Genomic DNA, 17,556 nt, shown 5'->3' on the forward strand with positions numbered 1-17,556 from the left:
CTGCAGGAATACAGACATGGGATAATGATGGCCTGAACAAGGGTATTGGTGCTGGAAGTGGGGAGAAGGGGTCGGGTTGCAGATGTATTCTGTGCACACAGGTGGTGAGAAGTGAACAGGTCCTGGATGTATTCTGGAGGTGGTACGAAAGGAATGTTTTCTGACTGGAGCTGGCAGGATATAGGATGTGAGAGAAAGAGAGGATTCCAGAGTGACTCTAAGGTTTTGGCCTGAGCAATTGGAAAGAGGGAGTTACCATCAGCTGAGATGTACAGGGCTGCAGGAGGACCAGGTTTTGGATATGAGACCAGGATCTCCATTTTGGACAGATTAAGTTTGAGATGGGCATTTGATATTCAGTGAAAACATCAAGTTGAAAGTTACGTACAGGAGGCTGGAGTTAAAGGACAGAGCCAAGATGGAGCTACAGATTTTAGGGTTGTCAGTAGTTACAGTACAATGGCTCTCCATACAGCATGTGAAGCCATGAGAATGGATAAGGTCATTAGGGAGTATGGAGGGAAAAAGAAATCCAAGGCTGGACCCCCCCATCAAGGAAAGGCAAGGATCTAATCCTAGGGTGCTCTCCAGCTCTGTGATGTCAAAAAGTGCACTTAGTTACCAAAATACCATTTTATGTTAATAGGTGTAAAAGCTAAAATATATCAGCCAGGAATATCCATCAACAGCCAACAAATTACTGAATGATGATTAGATTGACTTCTGGTTCTGAAGATTGATTTAACTGTTTTCATTAGAGGATCTCAGCACTTCAAAATGGTTTATGAACCTCAAATTCATTTTAGTTATTAAGATTTATTAGAAGAAAAATGTAACAACTTTGTAGGCTGAAAAAGCACCCTTCTGATCCTAAATGCCCTTAATGAAGAGTCATTAGTCAGGGGTCTTTAGCTATGAGAACCCTCCGAAAATGTCTCTTGTGAATCCTGGAACTCTAGATATAAGCTCTTGAAGGGGAGGGTCTAGCCATGCGGCTTTTTTCTATTATAACATCTCACCAAGGGGATGGGCATTTGGCAATAATAAGAGTTAAACATTTTACTTCCCCAAAGTACCATTTCCCTTAAGCCTAAATTCCCAGCAAACCAATAAAATCATATATCTGGAGGGGAGGACATAAATTGCATTATGTGGCTTTAACCAAAAGGTCGTCAGAGAGCTTGTTCTTGGTTCCATTCCAGAGAGTCCATTTTTTCCAAAGTTTCACCATTTGCTTTTATTTCTCTTTCAAAACAACTACTCTGTGATATACAAACATCAACCTCTGATTTTATTGGCTGGGATTAAAAACAAGAAGGCTTTTCCTTTTCTGTTGCTGCCCCTTGAAATAAGGCTCCAGAGCAGAGGATGGTTTCTGGCTATTTCTGGAGTGGCTGCAAGATTAAATTCTTCAACCTAAATTCCTGGGGTGAATACACAGAGGGCTGCAGACATGATCAAGCTTGCACCTGGAAAACAATAGCTCTGCCAGGGTGTCAGAATAGGCTGTATGCCCTGGAAGCTGCTTTGGCTGATTCAAGGGTCTCAGAGTACCTCTCAAAGTTACAAAAGGAAGCATATCAGCAACAGACATAAATACACCACATAGGTTTTCAAATCACACATATTCTCTACGAATTTGACTTCCACCCCAGCATATCGTACATTGCTCTTGCCAACAAAAAGTGGGCTGCAAATTCATAGAGTCTTTTATCTGCACACGTGTTGGCAACTACAAAATCCATTTTATGGATGCATATAACAAGGGCCGATGGGTTTGCTGGGTGCTACCAGCATATTTGGGTAAGCATGAAGGACAAGCAAACTCCTGTTTTCCCTAGGCTCCTTGCTCAATCCCCTCAGGGATTTCAGATCTGTGCCTGGATATTTTTCCTCTTCAGGCCAGAAGATGAGTTAGGGAGGAAAGTAATTTCTGACTCATTGTTCTGAACAGTGCTTCGACCAGCTAAGCTGGAAGAGGTAGTGGGTGGATTTGCACACTGCCACTCTCTGTACCAGTGGGAGCAGAATGGAAATGCTTTTAATGGCTGCTTGTTCTTCCTTCACTGGGACAGATAGCTGACATCTAATTAAAAATATCACCTGTGTTCCAGGTCTGCAGCTTTCTTCTCCAGCCCTATTCAGAGGCACTCAGCTGGGCTCTGATCCCCGAAGCAGGAGACGTGGCGTTCTCAAGCTTCCTGCTCAGCGGGCGAGCCCTGTTGTTGGAGTGCTGCGTTTACAAGGCTGACATTAATCAGCCACACAAAGACCATGGCTCCCCTCTGGGCAGGTTCTGTTAATTTAAACTTGGTGACAGGGTTTTTCTGCTTTACCCTAACAGAAAACTATCCCTTCCCCCCAAAGTTGCTCACCCACCCCCTCAACCCCCTCCTTCCCATACATTTTGCTTCTGACAGTATCTTGGGCATTCAGACCAGGAGGCCCTGGGAGATTTATTGTTTCCCTCTCCTTTCTGTTACCAATCAGAGTGATATGAAAGCAAGACCAGAAGATGGCATCATTTATGATTTGCTAGCTCTCAAGAAAAGAGTAGGATATGTTTTTGGAACACATTAAAATTCCAATTTGGACACAATTGCAATGGATTGCAATTATTTTTAGAAATAATGTCAGACACATAAATGCCAATTTGGAGGCAGTACTTTTGTTGTAGTATTTGGGTCTCTGCCGTGTTACCAGGCGAGGGGGTACTGTCTGTTAAATGAATGCATGTCATGTCTCTAAAGTGGAAACTTTATATCCAAAGGAGTTTGATAAATGTCATCCTTCAAATTGTCATCCCGTTACTATATACCCAGCAGATAAGATGAACCCTAGAAAAAGACTTGCTTGCTAATTGGTGTAATGCTCCCACTTCATGTCACAGTGTGTTATATTAAGGTATAACATTAATCCATCATTTTGCGTCTGTGTTTTTAAGTATGTAATTCTCTTCTTCAATTTGAGCCTAATTTAATGAGGATGGAGCCACTTAGCTTTTTAAAATGCTGAAAGGCCAGGCTACCAAGAGAAGTATGACTTCCACAGCAAGTGAAGTTTCTGCACGTTAACTGTGGCAAATGGAGCAGGCAGACCTTCAGAGGATTAAAATCAAGTAAAAAAGAGAATGATTAAAATCCCTATTTGCTCAAAGGAAATAATAGGTAGCAGCATTTTTGTGGAGTGGGGTTGGAGGAAAGAAATAGCACATAAAAATTACTGGTAGGGAAGGCTGTGATGTCCTGAGATGGGTTGCCAATGGCATCTATATTCTGCCCTTCAGAAGGCTTCTAAATGGTGTCTAATTTGGCCAAATGGAAAGGTGAGACTTTTGGATATGGGACTTACATAAAAACCAAAGTTTTAAATGCTTTACAATGAAGACAATGTGGTCCAGTCCTGGAAGACAAGAAATCTTGCCTCTGGCCCATGTTCTGCCCAAACTGCCCGAGTGCCCTTGGTTAAGTCACTTAACTTCACTGGGTCTTCATTTTTAGGATGGCAGAACCCAGGTCAGTTGAGGTCTAAGTTTATGCTCCAGCATTTCCAAGTTAGACAAATGCAGCTGATCTCACTTGCGTTTCCAGTGGACTGCCCCCTCGACTGCTCATGGAGAAGTTGGACCTGGGCCTAAGTGGGCCAGCATCAACAAAGGAGAAATCCACATTAAGACAGATCATGACGAGCTGTTGGAATGTTCTGGACGGGAAGAAAACTTAGCACAGCAGATTCATACCATTTGGTTAAATGTTCAGAATTCACACATATCACTTACAGTTATACAGACTCATACGTCGGTGAGACATAGCCTCCAGCGCCAGAATCATCCCCAAGGATGTAACCCAGTGTCAAAATAACTCAGTTTTGAGATTGTTAAAGGTGTAAGAATCAACAATGAAACCAAATGGCAAGAGTCACCAACACAGCAAGTACATAGAGATTTTTTTTGACCTAGTCTTTAAAAAATATTTTCTCTTTTTCTCCTAAGGTCAGGCTCCTTAAGCTTAAAGAACCAGCGAGAGCTACATTATACTTGCTTTGGTGTCTTACGTTGGCAGCTTCTCTGACTCCTCTGCAGGGCTTTGTCTATTACATACACCACTATGTCCTCCACCTCCTGTACAGAATCTGGCCAGTAGGTGGCACACGAAAAATGTGGGCTAAATTGACGTAAACTGATTTTTTTAAAGGGATTTGAATTTATACGAAGGAGGTATCTGGGGAAGAAATAATTTAAAACAATTTCAACAATTAGACTGTAGTAACACTCTTAATTTTGGTTCTAATCACTTATTTTTATATTGACTTCATTGAGGTGTCGTAACTTACATTTAACACGAACACATTTTAAGTGTCCAGCTCATAAGTTCTGACAGTGCTGCTTCTTTTGAGAAGTCAAGGTTTCTGTCTTCCTCTTAGTAGACACTGCTATGACACTTCCATTTATTAAAGATTTGCCAAGTGCCATCTGTTTGTTTGACTACTCTAGGCACTGAGTTGAGGGGAAGTGGAACCCCCAAAACATGATCCCTGACTCTAGGAACTTAGCAACTTGATGAGGAATTACCCTAGACTAGGTAATTTAGAGTTTCCTGCATGTCTTCCCCCAACTCCCATCTCTCATATGAATCAAAATGCCATGTTCTTTTGATTCTACCTCTGAGATATCTCTTGAATGTCCTGGGATCAGGTCTCAAAGCCTAGTAAGGCCCCCCATTCTCTCTTACCTACGCTGTCGCAAGAGACTTCTAATTGCAAACTGCTGCAGAGTCTAGCCCCTCCTGGCCAAACTTAACCAGAGTTAAGTTCCTAAAACTTTGGACCCAGACCTGCCCAGCTGCTGAAGATAGTCACTGACTTCTTACAGACAGACACAAAAACTTTTGAGAATGGCATTCTAGTCCTTTGCAATCTGGTCCCAATCCACCCTTCTAATGTCATCTCCTGCTCCACTTCCGTTATGTACTGTCCACTCCAGTTACGCCTGAAGACACCACGCACATTTACTTCTCCAGGCCTGTGCTTGTGCTTTGCCTTCTACTCAGAATGTGGTCTCCCCTCCTTCTTTTGTCAAAATCCTACATATTCTTTGCGGCGGCTCCTCAGGAATAGTGTCCCTAATTTCCCCAGTTACTGCCCCTGCCATACTCCCTAAATATTACTTTCCCATATTTCTGCATTATCATCATTAGTTACATGTATGTTTTCTTTCTCACTAGATTAATGTACCTTTACGTAGACAGAGTGTGTTTTGTTCATCTTTGTACCCCAGTACTGAGCACAAAGCCTGGCAAATAGAAAGCAATGGAGGTTGAACTGCAGAAGAAACAACCAGGTGACCAAAGCAGACATACGACCATGCTAATGCAGCGCGTTCAGGTCACCCACAAACTGCACATCTATGCCGGCTACAATGCACGCATGACAAAAAGGAAAGAACCTTGAAAGGGTGCAGCATGGAGAAATCAAGAATATTTAATATTAAAAAATGTATATAAAACATTCATAGGCTATAAAAAATATTGCCAAATAGATGTCTGCATTTATGAAATAAACAAAGTAATATCTAGTTTGTGAGTCCATTTTTGGAAAGAAAAACAGCAGAAGGGACTTCTATCAAAATATGACAATGGTTAAAAGTGACTTGGTTTTCCTTTTTGCATATCCTTCTAAGCTTTTCACAGTGGACACAGAGCATGCTTGTGATAAGTAAAAAAAACTATTATAAAAATTATGTACATGGAAAATAATTCTTTAATATCAATTTTGGAAAGCAGTGAAATGTTTGTTATTTTCCAAGCCAGTTTAATTCTGAACACACATAACATTTGAAATAATCGTAGAAAAAGATACTTTCATATTGTAAAGGCTTCTTTTTCTGGATATTTCCAATCCTCATTTTAGTTCATCTTCAGAAAGACACTGACTTTACTTAGATAATCACTTCTGTCAAAGGTCTCATTATAAAGTTATATCAAGGAGTACTTTAAAATAAACAAACTATTTTTTACACTTATGCAGTCAAAGAAAATGGCTAGCCTAAAATTCTCTCATCCTCAGTGGAAGTCATTGTAGTGAAATAGCTCAAACTAACGGCTCTTTTTTTCTCTCTTTGAAATATGCCTTTGGATGATATGAAATAAAACAGAAAGTTGCCATGAGGAAGTCCATGGAATTAGCAATTACTTTTAACTTAGCAATTACTTTTAAATAGACTGTCTAATTACTTCTGTTTTAAGTGCCTTTTAAAAGTTTTTTATTGGGTGATGACTAAAGCCGGCACATTTCCACGGGCAGAATACCAACTCTTGGGGTTGGTATCCCCTTGGCTTTTTGAAAAGTCAAAAAAAGACAGAAGGCAGCACCAGTCACAGAGTCAGGGAGATCCTGATGACTGCACCAAAAATCTCCCAAGGACTTGCCAACTGGGCTAGCAGTAGCTCTGCTGGGTAGGACTGATATGATGGTGGACTCCCATGCAAAATAAAAATTCAGGGCTCTTGTTTAAAAAATATGAAGAAGTTCAACACAACCACTGCAGAGCATTAAACCAAGCACAGGCCCTTCTGTGCAAGGGGCCCTTTTTGAATGTACAGGATGCACACACCCAAAGCTGGACCTGTTGCTGGGTGAGACTTCCTTCTGTGATACCTGAAAATCTGCAGCTCATCTGAGTATTAACTCTTTCAACTATCCACAGCTTGGCACTATGTAGGCCTGGGATAGATAAGTGTGAATAAATTAATTCATCATCTAAATGCTCAAAACTCCATCTTTATTGATACGTAGAACTTCTGTGCTGGACTGCTACCCAACAGTCATACTCAAAAGGTTTCCGGTGTGGGTCACTAAGTGTCTCCAATGGATCGATTCATTCATCCACCCAATAAATACTTACGGGCTTCTGTTGCATAGGGATGCAGAGAAGGGTGGCTCCCAGCACCTCTACACTCAAATGGCTCCCTTTTCCCAGGACAAACATGTATAATGTTGATTGTTGGAGAGGGTAGTCAAGGGAAGTTTCCCAGAGAAGAAAACAACTGGATTGAGTCACGAAGGAAAGACAGGAGTTTTCAGGAGCACCAAGGTGGAAAAGTGACAGGAAGAAAGGACATTTCAGGTAATGGGGACACATGTGAAGTTAAGAATTCTGAAATTGCAAGGCGTACCCAGAGAAGGGTAAAGGGTTTAGTATTCCTAAATAATAAGTTTAGAATAGTAGAGGTGGAAACTTTATTTCCAGAGCCAACTGCAAGTTACCAAAGCAGTTATAACCAATTATATACAGAATAACTACGAACGGGGCCTAAATTAATGGATAAATTAGCAGAGAGAGAAGGAAGATTGGAGGGAATGAATTGGAGAGGGTGTGTGGGTGGGAAGTGTTTTGTAATGGGTGAGAAGTTAGTGAAAGACTTCACCAGCAGATGATGGATGACATAATCATGCCTGTCAAGGAGGCTTCACAAGGTGAACTGATAGTGTATACCCTGCGGCAAAGCTGATAAACACACTCCACGGGGCCTCAACATGCCTGGAAGAGGCTGGAAGTCAAAGCCTCGGGTCCTTGGATTTTCTGCACAGATTGCTCAGGGGTGGGTAGAAATTTCCCCGGCCACACTAGCACTCCCTTGAATCCATCCTCTGCGTTGCTGTGTGTTGGATCAGTACTGATCTGATTTAGCAGCTTAGAGGTCTGTTACCAACCTGTGGCATCAACAATGAGGTGGAGTGTGAATGAGGGAGCTTGTGGGAAAGAACCCCTGTGATCAACTGGATTCTCTGCCAATGGGCGACTGCGCTAAAATGCTTCCCTAAGACACCCCTTTCTGGAGGGAATTATCGGTTTCATTTGACAACTAGTGTTTTGACAAAATTGGATTTTATTTTTATTTACTTATTTTTTAAAATTATTATTATTATTATTTTTTTAAAGATGACTGGTAAGGGGATCTTAACCCTTGACTTGGTGTTATCAGCACCACGTTCACCCAGTGAGCCAACCAGCCACCCCTATATGCTGTCCGAACTTGTGGCCCTGGTGTTACCAGCACCACACTCTCCTGAGTGAGCCACAGGCTGACCCTCAAGACTGGATTTTAAAGAGTAATAATAACAATAACTTAGAGGTGTCAAATGCAATGGCCCCTAAATCATTAAAGCATCACAGCCAACTAGAGAAAAAAGAAAAAAAGCCCAGCCCTATCCCAGACTTTCTGAATCAGATTTTGCAAATAGATGGAGCCCTTGCCTGTTTGTTTGTTTAGCCTATTTACTGCTAAAAGCTCCCCAGGGAATTCTGATGCACAGATAGGGCAGTTTCCAGAGAGGAAGTGGAGGTTCAGAGGGGTCGGAGAACAGAACGTATTTAAAGTCAGACATCTGGTAAGGATTGAAACTGGGATATTTAATCAGGTCTCATCCCAAAGCCACTGTATGATGTCACTTCCTAAGTGACAGCAAACCTGACGAGAAATGGGGTGTCATGGTCCTGCCATTTAGCTGCATGCACTATAGAAGGCATCCTAATACTGGTAGGAGGGAAAGAATTCAGGGAGTGGTTTACAGAACCCCAGAACCCTTTGCTCAGACCACTATCCATTTAACAGATGCCTTGAGAAGAGCCACTTAACCTTTCCGAACCTCAGTTTCTCCATCTGTAGATGAGAGTATCAAGATCTGTTCTTTCTATAGTAAGATTGCACATGTCAGTTTTTTGTCTGGAGAAAGGCTTCAAACAAAACACTGTATTTTTTGGTATCTACAACAAAGAAAGGGCTTCGACCACAATGTCCTCCAGAGAATGACTCATGTCTCTCAGTCTTTAGGGAGAATTATTTAATTTTTACTGACATTTTCATAGTCCCTTAGCCACCTTCAAAGATTTAACACTTCAGAGAATAACAAAGCTTTGGGGAAGGAAAAAAGACATTAAATCACTGACCTATGCAGCTTAGAGGCAACAATTTCTAAGGCTTAAAAACAGAATATATAATACTTAAGAGAAGGCAAGCTGAAATCAGAATCGGAGCAGTCTTGAAGCATTTTCTAGTAGAAATTACTGGAGTATAGAAAAAAGCATTGAACTGAGGTGATTACACTCTTCTTTTAGGTCCAGCTCTGCCACGAATTAAGTCACCTGAAGTAAGTCTTTTTGTCCCTGGGCCTCAGTTTCCTCCTCAAAATCCAGAGACTGGATTTTGTCTCAAGGCCGTTCCAGTGGTAATGTCCTAAGATCTACTGGGACTATGATTTCCATAGAAAGTGGGAGTAGTTCTCCAGAGACAGTCCACAAATGCATGAAAACAGCAACAGGGAGCAGCCCACAGTGGTTACGTCATCACTCATGCCTTGCCCACGTCAGAGCAGCGGAGCTCCAACCTGGCTGAACTGCCCTTCCCCAAGGGTGGTCCTGTTTTGATTGCCACTGACCTGCTGCACAGCCCTTGTTCCTCAGAAAGTGGAGCCTGGGGAAGGATAATGGCTATGGTAGGGGATTCTTAAGGATGTGCAGGTAGAATTCAGGGTGCCATGAACTTGCATTAGTGCATTAGTTCTCTGTTGCTTCATGCCTAATTGCTCCAGAACTTATCTTTACAAAACAACAAATATATATTATTTCATGGTTTCTACTGGTCAGGATCCAGGCATTGCTTGGCTGGCAGTCTCTGGCTCAAGGATTCTTGTGAGCTTGCAGTCAAGCTGTCATGCAGGGCTCTAGTGTCAGCTGAAGGCTCAAATGGAAGTGGGAAGGGGGTCCACTTTCAAGCTCACTTGTTTAATTGGTAGGTCTGATCCCTCACCATGTGGGCCTCTCACAGGGCTGCCCCACAACACCACAGCTGTGTTCCCCTGGGGTGAATGATCCAAAAGAGAGTGAGAAAGAGTGCTATGGACTTAACTGTGTTCTCTTTATATTTGTATGTTGAAGCTCCCATCTCTAATGAAACTGTATTTGGAGATGGGGCTTTTAGGAGGTAAATAAGGTTAAAAGAGGTCATAAGGGTGGGGTCCTAATATGATAGGATTGGTGGCCTAGTAAGAGGAGAGCAAGATCTCTCTCTCTACCCAAATGCACCTAGTGAGAAGGCAGCTGTCTGCAAACCAGGAAGAGAGCCCTCATCAAATCCTGACCAGTGCTGGCACCCTGAACTTAGACTTACAGCTTCCAGAACTGTGAGAAAATAAAATAAATTTCTGTTGTTTAAGCCACCCAGTCTACAGTATTTTGTTACAGCAGCCCGAGCAGACTAAGACGGAAAGCATGCCCAAGATGGATGCCAGTCTTTTTATAACCTAGACTCTGAAGTGATATCATCACTTCTGCCACACTCTATTCATTAGAAGTAGTCAGTAAGTCCAGCCCACTCTCAGAGGGAAGGGAGTGAATACCAGGAAGGGAGGATCATTGGCAATCATCTTAGAGGCTGCCAGCAAAGAGGGGGAATAACTGACATCTTTATTTTCATTAACCTCTGACTGGATTAAGCACCACGTTCCATTACAAATGTAGGTAACAAATCACTGTGGTAGCAGCAGCCCCTGTGACTTTGTAACTAATAGAAAGCACAGATATTTTTCATGCTATTTTATGGTTATTGCGCATATCTCTGCTTATCACTATTTCACTTTATCACTTTCAACATTATTAGGCCTATAGTGCTAGATCTTGTTATTGAATATTCTGTATAAAATTTTAAAAAATACCTGGGCAAATCCATTTTATTTGTAACCTTTTGTATTTTATTAAATGGGTTGTAAAACATCCTGAGAGGTGATTGGTAGGTGTCACTAAATTGTCAAGGAGTTCATGACACAAAAATATTAAGAATTCTTAAGCAAGTGGTTCTCAAAGTGTGGTTCTGGGAACCTCTGAAAGGTAAATTATCAGGTCCCCTCCCTGACTGCTGAGTCAGAAGCCCTGGGGGAAGGGCCCAGCAATCTCTGTTTTAAAAAGTCCTCAAAGCGATTCCGATGCTCACTGACATTAGAGAACCGCTGGTCTAGAGTCTCTTATTCAGCTTCCATTTCCCACAAGTTTCCAAGTGATACCTACACTGGTGGTCCTGGGACCACTTTGTAAGAACCACTGCCCTAGACTATAGCATCAGTATTAAGTGGATATTTGTTAGCCAACCCTCCCCTGGCCCTTTTTATAATGTCTGAAGCCCTGCCACTAACTAGCTTGTGGCTCAGGGCAAGTTACTTAACCTCTCAGAGTTTATTCCTACATTAAATAGAAAAAAAATATGCTAACTTGCAGGGTTGTTATGAGAGGTGGAAATAATGTATCTAAAGCACTTGGCACAGTGCCCAGCATGGAAGAAAAGCCCCCAAAGTAGATGTTATTGGCTCTATTATGATTATTACCACTTAAAATTGTTGTTAAGCACCAAGCTTGCCTGCGAGGGTTCAAGACTAGTAGAGACGAGACATTCAAGCAGTTCCGTGCCAGGATGACTGCAGGGTGCAGTGGGAGCTTGGAGTGGGGAAAATGTGGCTTTAGAAGATCATAGCACTATTCCATTCACTCTTGGGTGAGCTCACACTTGAAGATTGGCAAAGGGAACCTTACTACTGTCATTCTCACATTATTGAAAAGGAAACTGAGACTAAGGGAGAGGTCAAAGACTTGCCCAAGGTTACAGGGCACTAACCACCCTGGGCTTTCCTCATGCCCATGTGGCCTCTTGATCAATCAGGTTAGGGACATCTGGGGACATTCCCGTGGCCTGATCTGCAGGGTCCAGAGGAAGCTCTCTACCTAGGAAATCCAAAAAGGGAGAAATGGCAGGATTCTTGCATGCCTCTGTTACGGGATACACAGATACAGCCAATTTCTTCCTGATTCCAAATACTGTCCCTCCTCTCTGTTCCTCACATGCAAATGCTGAAAGCAGCAGATGCTTCAGAATTTAACTCCTCTGTCAGGCATGCCTTTTGTTTCTTTTGCTTTTGTGGCCCAGTGCAAAGGTACTATATTTAGCCAAGTCCTCTACAATTGGAGAGTAAATGCTGAACGTACATTTGTTTTCTTTCATGAGATCAGAAGGTTGACGATGGAAGATTTAAAATCAAACACGGTCACAGGGGGTTGGAACTTTGCTTTGGTCATCAGTTTTGAAGTGGAGTGTCCAGAGCTGCAGATATAGATGAGCAAGCATTACTGACTCTTACAGATTGGGGTGAGCATCGCTTGCTCACACTCTGTCCCAGGACAATGCAGGCCACTGCAAACCCAGAGCACCCAACTTGCTTTTCCACCGAGTTCTGGCATCTCAAGTTTCTTCCCAAGTCTCTTTTTATGGCTCTCAAAAAGAGCATATGAAAAAGGCTAGAATGAGTCAGAGAGGCTGGAAAACCATTGGATAGATTCCTTTAGAGTGATTTAGTCAGAGACTTCTCCATCTAACAAGCCTCAATGGTCATTTCTGTGAATGTTCCTCCCAAATACTTTCCTCCCCCTTCATAAGGAGCTACATTCCTAGAGCCAATAGTGCTCCTGCTGTTCCTCTGCCACTATCCATGCTCCTGCCCCATGAGAGCATGGCACTGGGGTCACGATGCCACACCCCTCGTGAATCCTCAGTACGCAAATCCCATCATAGATAGCGAGCTGACATCATTGACAAACGCTCAGGACAAATGGAAAAGTTCTGTCAAGAGACACATTTTCTCCATCTCTTTCCTGACCTCTGTTAATATGAGGATCTCACTACTAACTTTAGGGGAAAGGCATCATTTTGGAAGACTCAGAATTTTTCATATTTTCATAACGCAGTTCTCTCTGCTAATCGGGCCCACTACACATTCATGCAATCTGGCACTCACAGAGACTCCCTGGTGAGGCGATTCTAGTCCTCATTTTTCATAGGCTCCCCCTCAGGTTTCCCCTCGCCCCTGAAACAAACTCCTCGCACTGTCCTCAGGGCACCCGGTCCAGCTGCTGCCCTGCTCGGCTCAGATGACTAGTCCAGAAGCACCTCCCATAGGGTCTCCCCTGGGTCTCCCTCAGCATCTCCCTTTGAGTGTCTTCTTTTTATCTTGTGGCAGAGACAAGTGCTCATGAAATCTCTCACGGCCCTCCCCTATACGTCCCAAGCCCCCATGCAGGTGCGTCAGGCTGTGTGACTACTTCTGGGCAGTGGACAGTGGCGAAGTGAAGCGGGTCTTTCCCAGGCTCAGCCACCTTCATCCCTTGCTTCCCTGTGGTGGTGACCTTGGAAGCCAATGGTCAACAAAGTGGTGATGACAGAATGGAGGGACCAGATTTCTGAGTCACTGTGTGAATTCCCACCGACTGCACTTCACACTGGCAAGAATTAAACACTTGCTATGCTAAGCCCCTGAGACTTTTTAAAAATTGCCTCAGCCTTGCCAATCCTATTCTGGCTAATACAGTCCTTGTCTGTCTCTCTCATTACTCCACCTTTCCCTTCTCTGTCTATCCAAGTTTAAGCCACAACCCTTAAAACCCAACTGAAATGCTAATACACTTGGTGAATCCTTCCTGAGTTGCCCCAGTTGAAAATTCATTGCTTACATTTTAATGTTTCCACAGGGACCCATGCTAATTTTACATGTGCTCTTTAATCCTCACAAAATCCCTGCTTTTACAGAAGTGATTATTTTACAGCATTCCTTACATTCTTCTTGGAATATTAGTTTGTGCATGCTTCTTTCCCTCTATGACTGTGAGCCCCTTGAAGGCAAGACCACCCCATTTTTTTGTGATTAGCAAATTTGCATATTCATTCCTGACTTCTTTCTGTAGGTTCACACTTACATTCTCAGTGAGTTTCCAAATTTTCATTTTTCTTTCCAAATTGGGCCCTACTCCAGGACACTACGCTGTGTTCATGAAGCACCTTCACCTGATGGCCACCTTTGAAATCTTGACTAGCCAGTCTACCTTGCCTTCAATCCAGTCAGTTGCAAAAATCTGCAGATTTTCCATTGGGAAACTCAATCTGGCTGTCATCTGCTCCAACTACTCTCACGTTGGCCCTTGTGGTCTTTCTCAATACCCTCCTAGGAGCTTTCCTTGCCCCCTAGTTTGCATCATTCCAATCCATTGTAGAGGCTTCTATCAGATTAGCATTCCTCAAACCCAGAATTGATTATTTCTTTCTTCAAAAGGACTCAGTGGTTCTCTTACACCTATTGGATTAAGTATACAGTCCCTGGCGTTTATGAACAACATCAATCAGGCCCTGGTCTACTTTTCTCAACTCATCTACCTCTCCTCCATCCTGGACTACATGATGTTCTCCCAACTATTTAGTTGAGCCCACACTTTCCTAGCTTTATGACTTTATCCTCATGGTTCCTATCTTCCTGAATGCATTCCTACCTCTGACTGCAGGAATTCTATTCATTCTGGGAGCTCTGCCTTTTATGAAGGGGATGTGCATTCCTGATTCATCCCTTTACTACTGCACATTACCTGAAGCCTGTCTCTGCACACTCTTCATCTTTGCAAATCTTGCAGTGCCTATTACCTAGCTGCTTATTAAATATTTCTTAAATTGAATGGAAAATAACTGAAATGTGTGTTCCGAGCCTCCAAGTTTCTCTGAAATCCCTGAAAGAAACTCCAAACGTTGCAGGAAATATTTTACAGGAAGGTGACTGGCTCCTTAGCACACTTCCTTGCTTTATGTTACTGATCCCTAAGAGGAAAAACATGTCCTCTTGCATCTCAAATATCTGGAAATTTGCCTCTTAATAACTCACAGGCTATAGCATATTTTCCAGTGCAAATTTACATTTTATTTTCATGTCTCTTTGCCTAAAATGGTCACAGATTTTTAGCTCTGATCCTAATCACCGAATATTCCCTTTGCTAGTTTAAACAAAACCCTCAAGATTGGGAATGTGGGAACAAATCCTACCTCTGAAAGGTAGACTAAATAGTAGGATATTAACCCCAAAGAAGTAATGCAACAAAAAGTCTTCTCATCTTTACTAAAAGGATTAAATTTTTGTAAATGTTGGGTCACTAAGTCATGTCACTAGTTTATGGGACTGAGCATATTTCCATCTTACAGAGAAACTAAGACCTTGATGGTAAAATCTAGACAGCTGCCATGCCATCTCTTAGAACTGATAAAATGGGTGTTAAAATTATCTTATCCTCCTGTTTTTATTCTATTCCTGACCTAGGCAGTTACTCTAATATTAATGCTGGTTCACTATGAATGATTCATAGGAAAGAGTTGTTTGGCTAAAAGCAATAATACGTTTTAAAATTAGAAAACCAGGATACGGAGATTTAGCAAGTCACAGTAAGGACTTTGAAATTCATGAAGCTGTGGAATCAGATTTCAGATTTATATATCCTGTCTTTTCTCTGCAATTTATAAGGACCTAGTATATATTGTAGTCAAATGGTGGTTGTCTTAGTCCATGTGGGCTGCTAAAACAAAATACCTTAGACTGGGTAGTTCGTAAACAACAGAAATATATTGCTCACTGTTCTAGAGGCTGGAAAATCCAAGATCAAGGCACCAGCAGATTCCGTGTCTGGAGAGGGTCCATTCCTCACGGATGGAGCCTTATATGAGTCCTCATCCAACAGAAAGAGCAGACAGACTCCTTTAAGCCTCTTTTATGAGGGTACTAATCCCATTCACAAGGGCTCTGACTTCATGACCTAATCACCTCCTGAAGGCTTCTTACTACTAACCTCTCTATTACCAGCCTCTTCACTTAGATTTAGATTAGATTTCAACACATAAATATTGGAAAGACACAACATTTAGGTCACAGGACTGCTGAAATAATTTACAAGTTCAAGTAAAAGAATATGCCCAGCAAAGGAAATTTCATGAAGCAAATATCCCTGTCATTTACACAAATGGAGCCAATGCTCTTTACTGGGATCAAAAACCAATTAGACAACTTGGATGAATCTCAAGGGCATTATGCTGGGTGAAAAAAAAAGGCCCATCTCAAAAGGTTACAAACTATATGATTTCATTTAAATAACATTTTCGAAATAAGAACATTATAGAATATGGAGATTAGTGAATGCCAAGGGTTGGGGATTGGAAAGGACGAGCAGGGAGGAGGTGGGTGTGTCTATGAAGGGGCAGCAGGAGGGAGTCTTGTGATCCATGAACTGATGATGGTTACCCGAAGCTATACAGGTGATACAACTGCACAGAAATACACACACACACACACACACACACACACACGCAACTTCATGCACTGAAATATGAATAAACTGTGGATTGTACCGATGTCAATTTCCTACTCTTGCTTGTGTACTATATTTAGGCAAAATGTTACCACTGGAGAAGGGTGGGGTGAAAGGGGCCCTCAACCTCCTTGTAGCATTTTTTTTGCAAATTCCTGTGAAACTATAATTATTTCAAATAATAAGTTTTAGAGAATCAGACATTTCTTTGTCTCATTAGAGAAGGGGTTGCTAATGAAGTTAGGGGGTAACAGGTAAGTGACTGGTAACATGGATGGCAAAAGGGAGGGTGAGGCTGCGGCCCATGTTAAGGAGGCAGCTGCTCCTTAGCTCCCACCATGGTGGGACCTGTGAGCCTGGAGTCGCTGAGTCTTCTGAGTGCTGCTGTTTTCGTAAAATGCCAGAAATCTAGATTTCTAATAAAAGTCTGACTTTTCAATACTGACAACTAATTCGAACGTTTTTGAGCACTGTGTAAGCCAAGCTAAAGATACTAGAAAGCTAGATTCCGTGTAATGGCCATTCATGCGCGAACTCAGCTTCCAGACAGAGGTTCAGTTTGGCCCCAAGATGAATTAATTCCCCACTCAGCAAGCCGGTAACCTTAGTACACAGCTGACACTAGTCTGTGATTCCTTATGAAAGAGAGAAAATTGGTTACTCTTAAGAAAGTAAGTGTTCTGATCAGGCTGCTAATAAAAATGTCATAAGCCACTAGTCATTGACACCCAGGAATTCTGAGTAATGTTGACATTTGTTTGATAAAGGCTCGGTCTGAGGCCACTGCTGCTGGAATCCCTGCAAGCTCTCACCGAGACTTTCACAGCCACTTCTTCAGCATGGTGCCAGGGCCACAGTAGGTGCCAGTTTGTGTTTTTAGAAGTGTTCATTTGTTCTTTCCCAGCTATCTCAGTTCTTTTATTTTTTTACAGCTAAATGAGATCTCCTACAAAAACTGAGCAGATGAATCAGAATTTGGTGTCTTATGCTAGAGTTTTCCTGAGACTGATATTATGGCCTGGTAAATGCACTTTATAAATAGGCATCAGAAGTACCCATAAACTCTGTCTCTAATTGAAACTCTGAACAAAAGCTTTTTACTCATTATCACAAATGAGCAGATCAAGGTGCTGATAAGGTCCTCATTCCAGTTTGGTCTTTTAAAGTCTTTATCATCTCTGTCCTTCTAAATGCCCAAGGTCAAGACATTCCTTCCTCTCCACCAACTCCCAACCTGGCCATCTGACTAAAGTGAAAGGAAGACATAGCTAACTGCATATTCTTCACACAACCTGCAAAACAACTCCAAGTGCCCCATGCCTGGGAGTCAGTAACACCCCACCCTATCC

General features: G+C 42.2%; 1 protein-coding gene across 2 annotated transcripts in view; it reads right to left on the minus strand.

The window, feature by feature from the left end:
• The window catches only part of FAT3 (FAT atypical cadherin 3), a 484,546-nt gene that overhangs the window by 55,997 nt on the left and 410,993 nt on the right, over positions 1-17,556 (minus strand). The gene's annotated exons all lie outside the window — the stretch shown is intronic.

Source organism: Cynocephalus volans, chromosome 4 (assembly GCF_027409185.1).
Source record: "Cynocephalus volans isolate mCynVol1 chromosome 4, mCynVol1.pri, whole genome shotgun sequence".
Taxonomy (NCBI): Eukaryota; Metazoa; Chordata; class Mammalia; order Dermoptera; family Cynocephalidae; genus Cynocephalus; species Cynocephalus volans.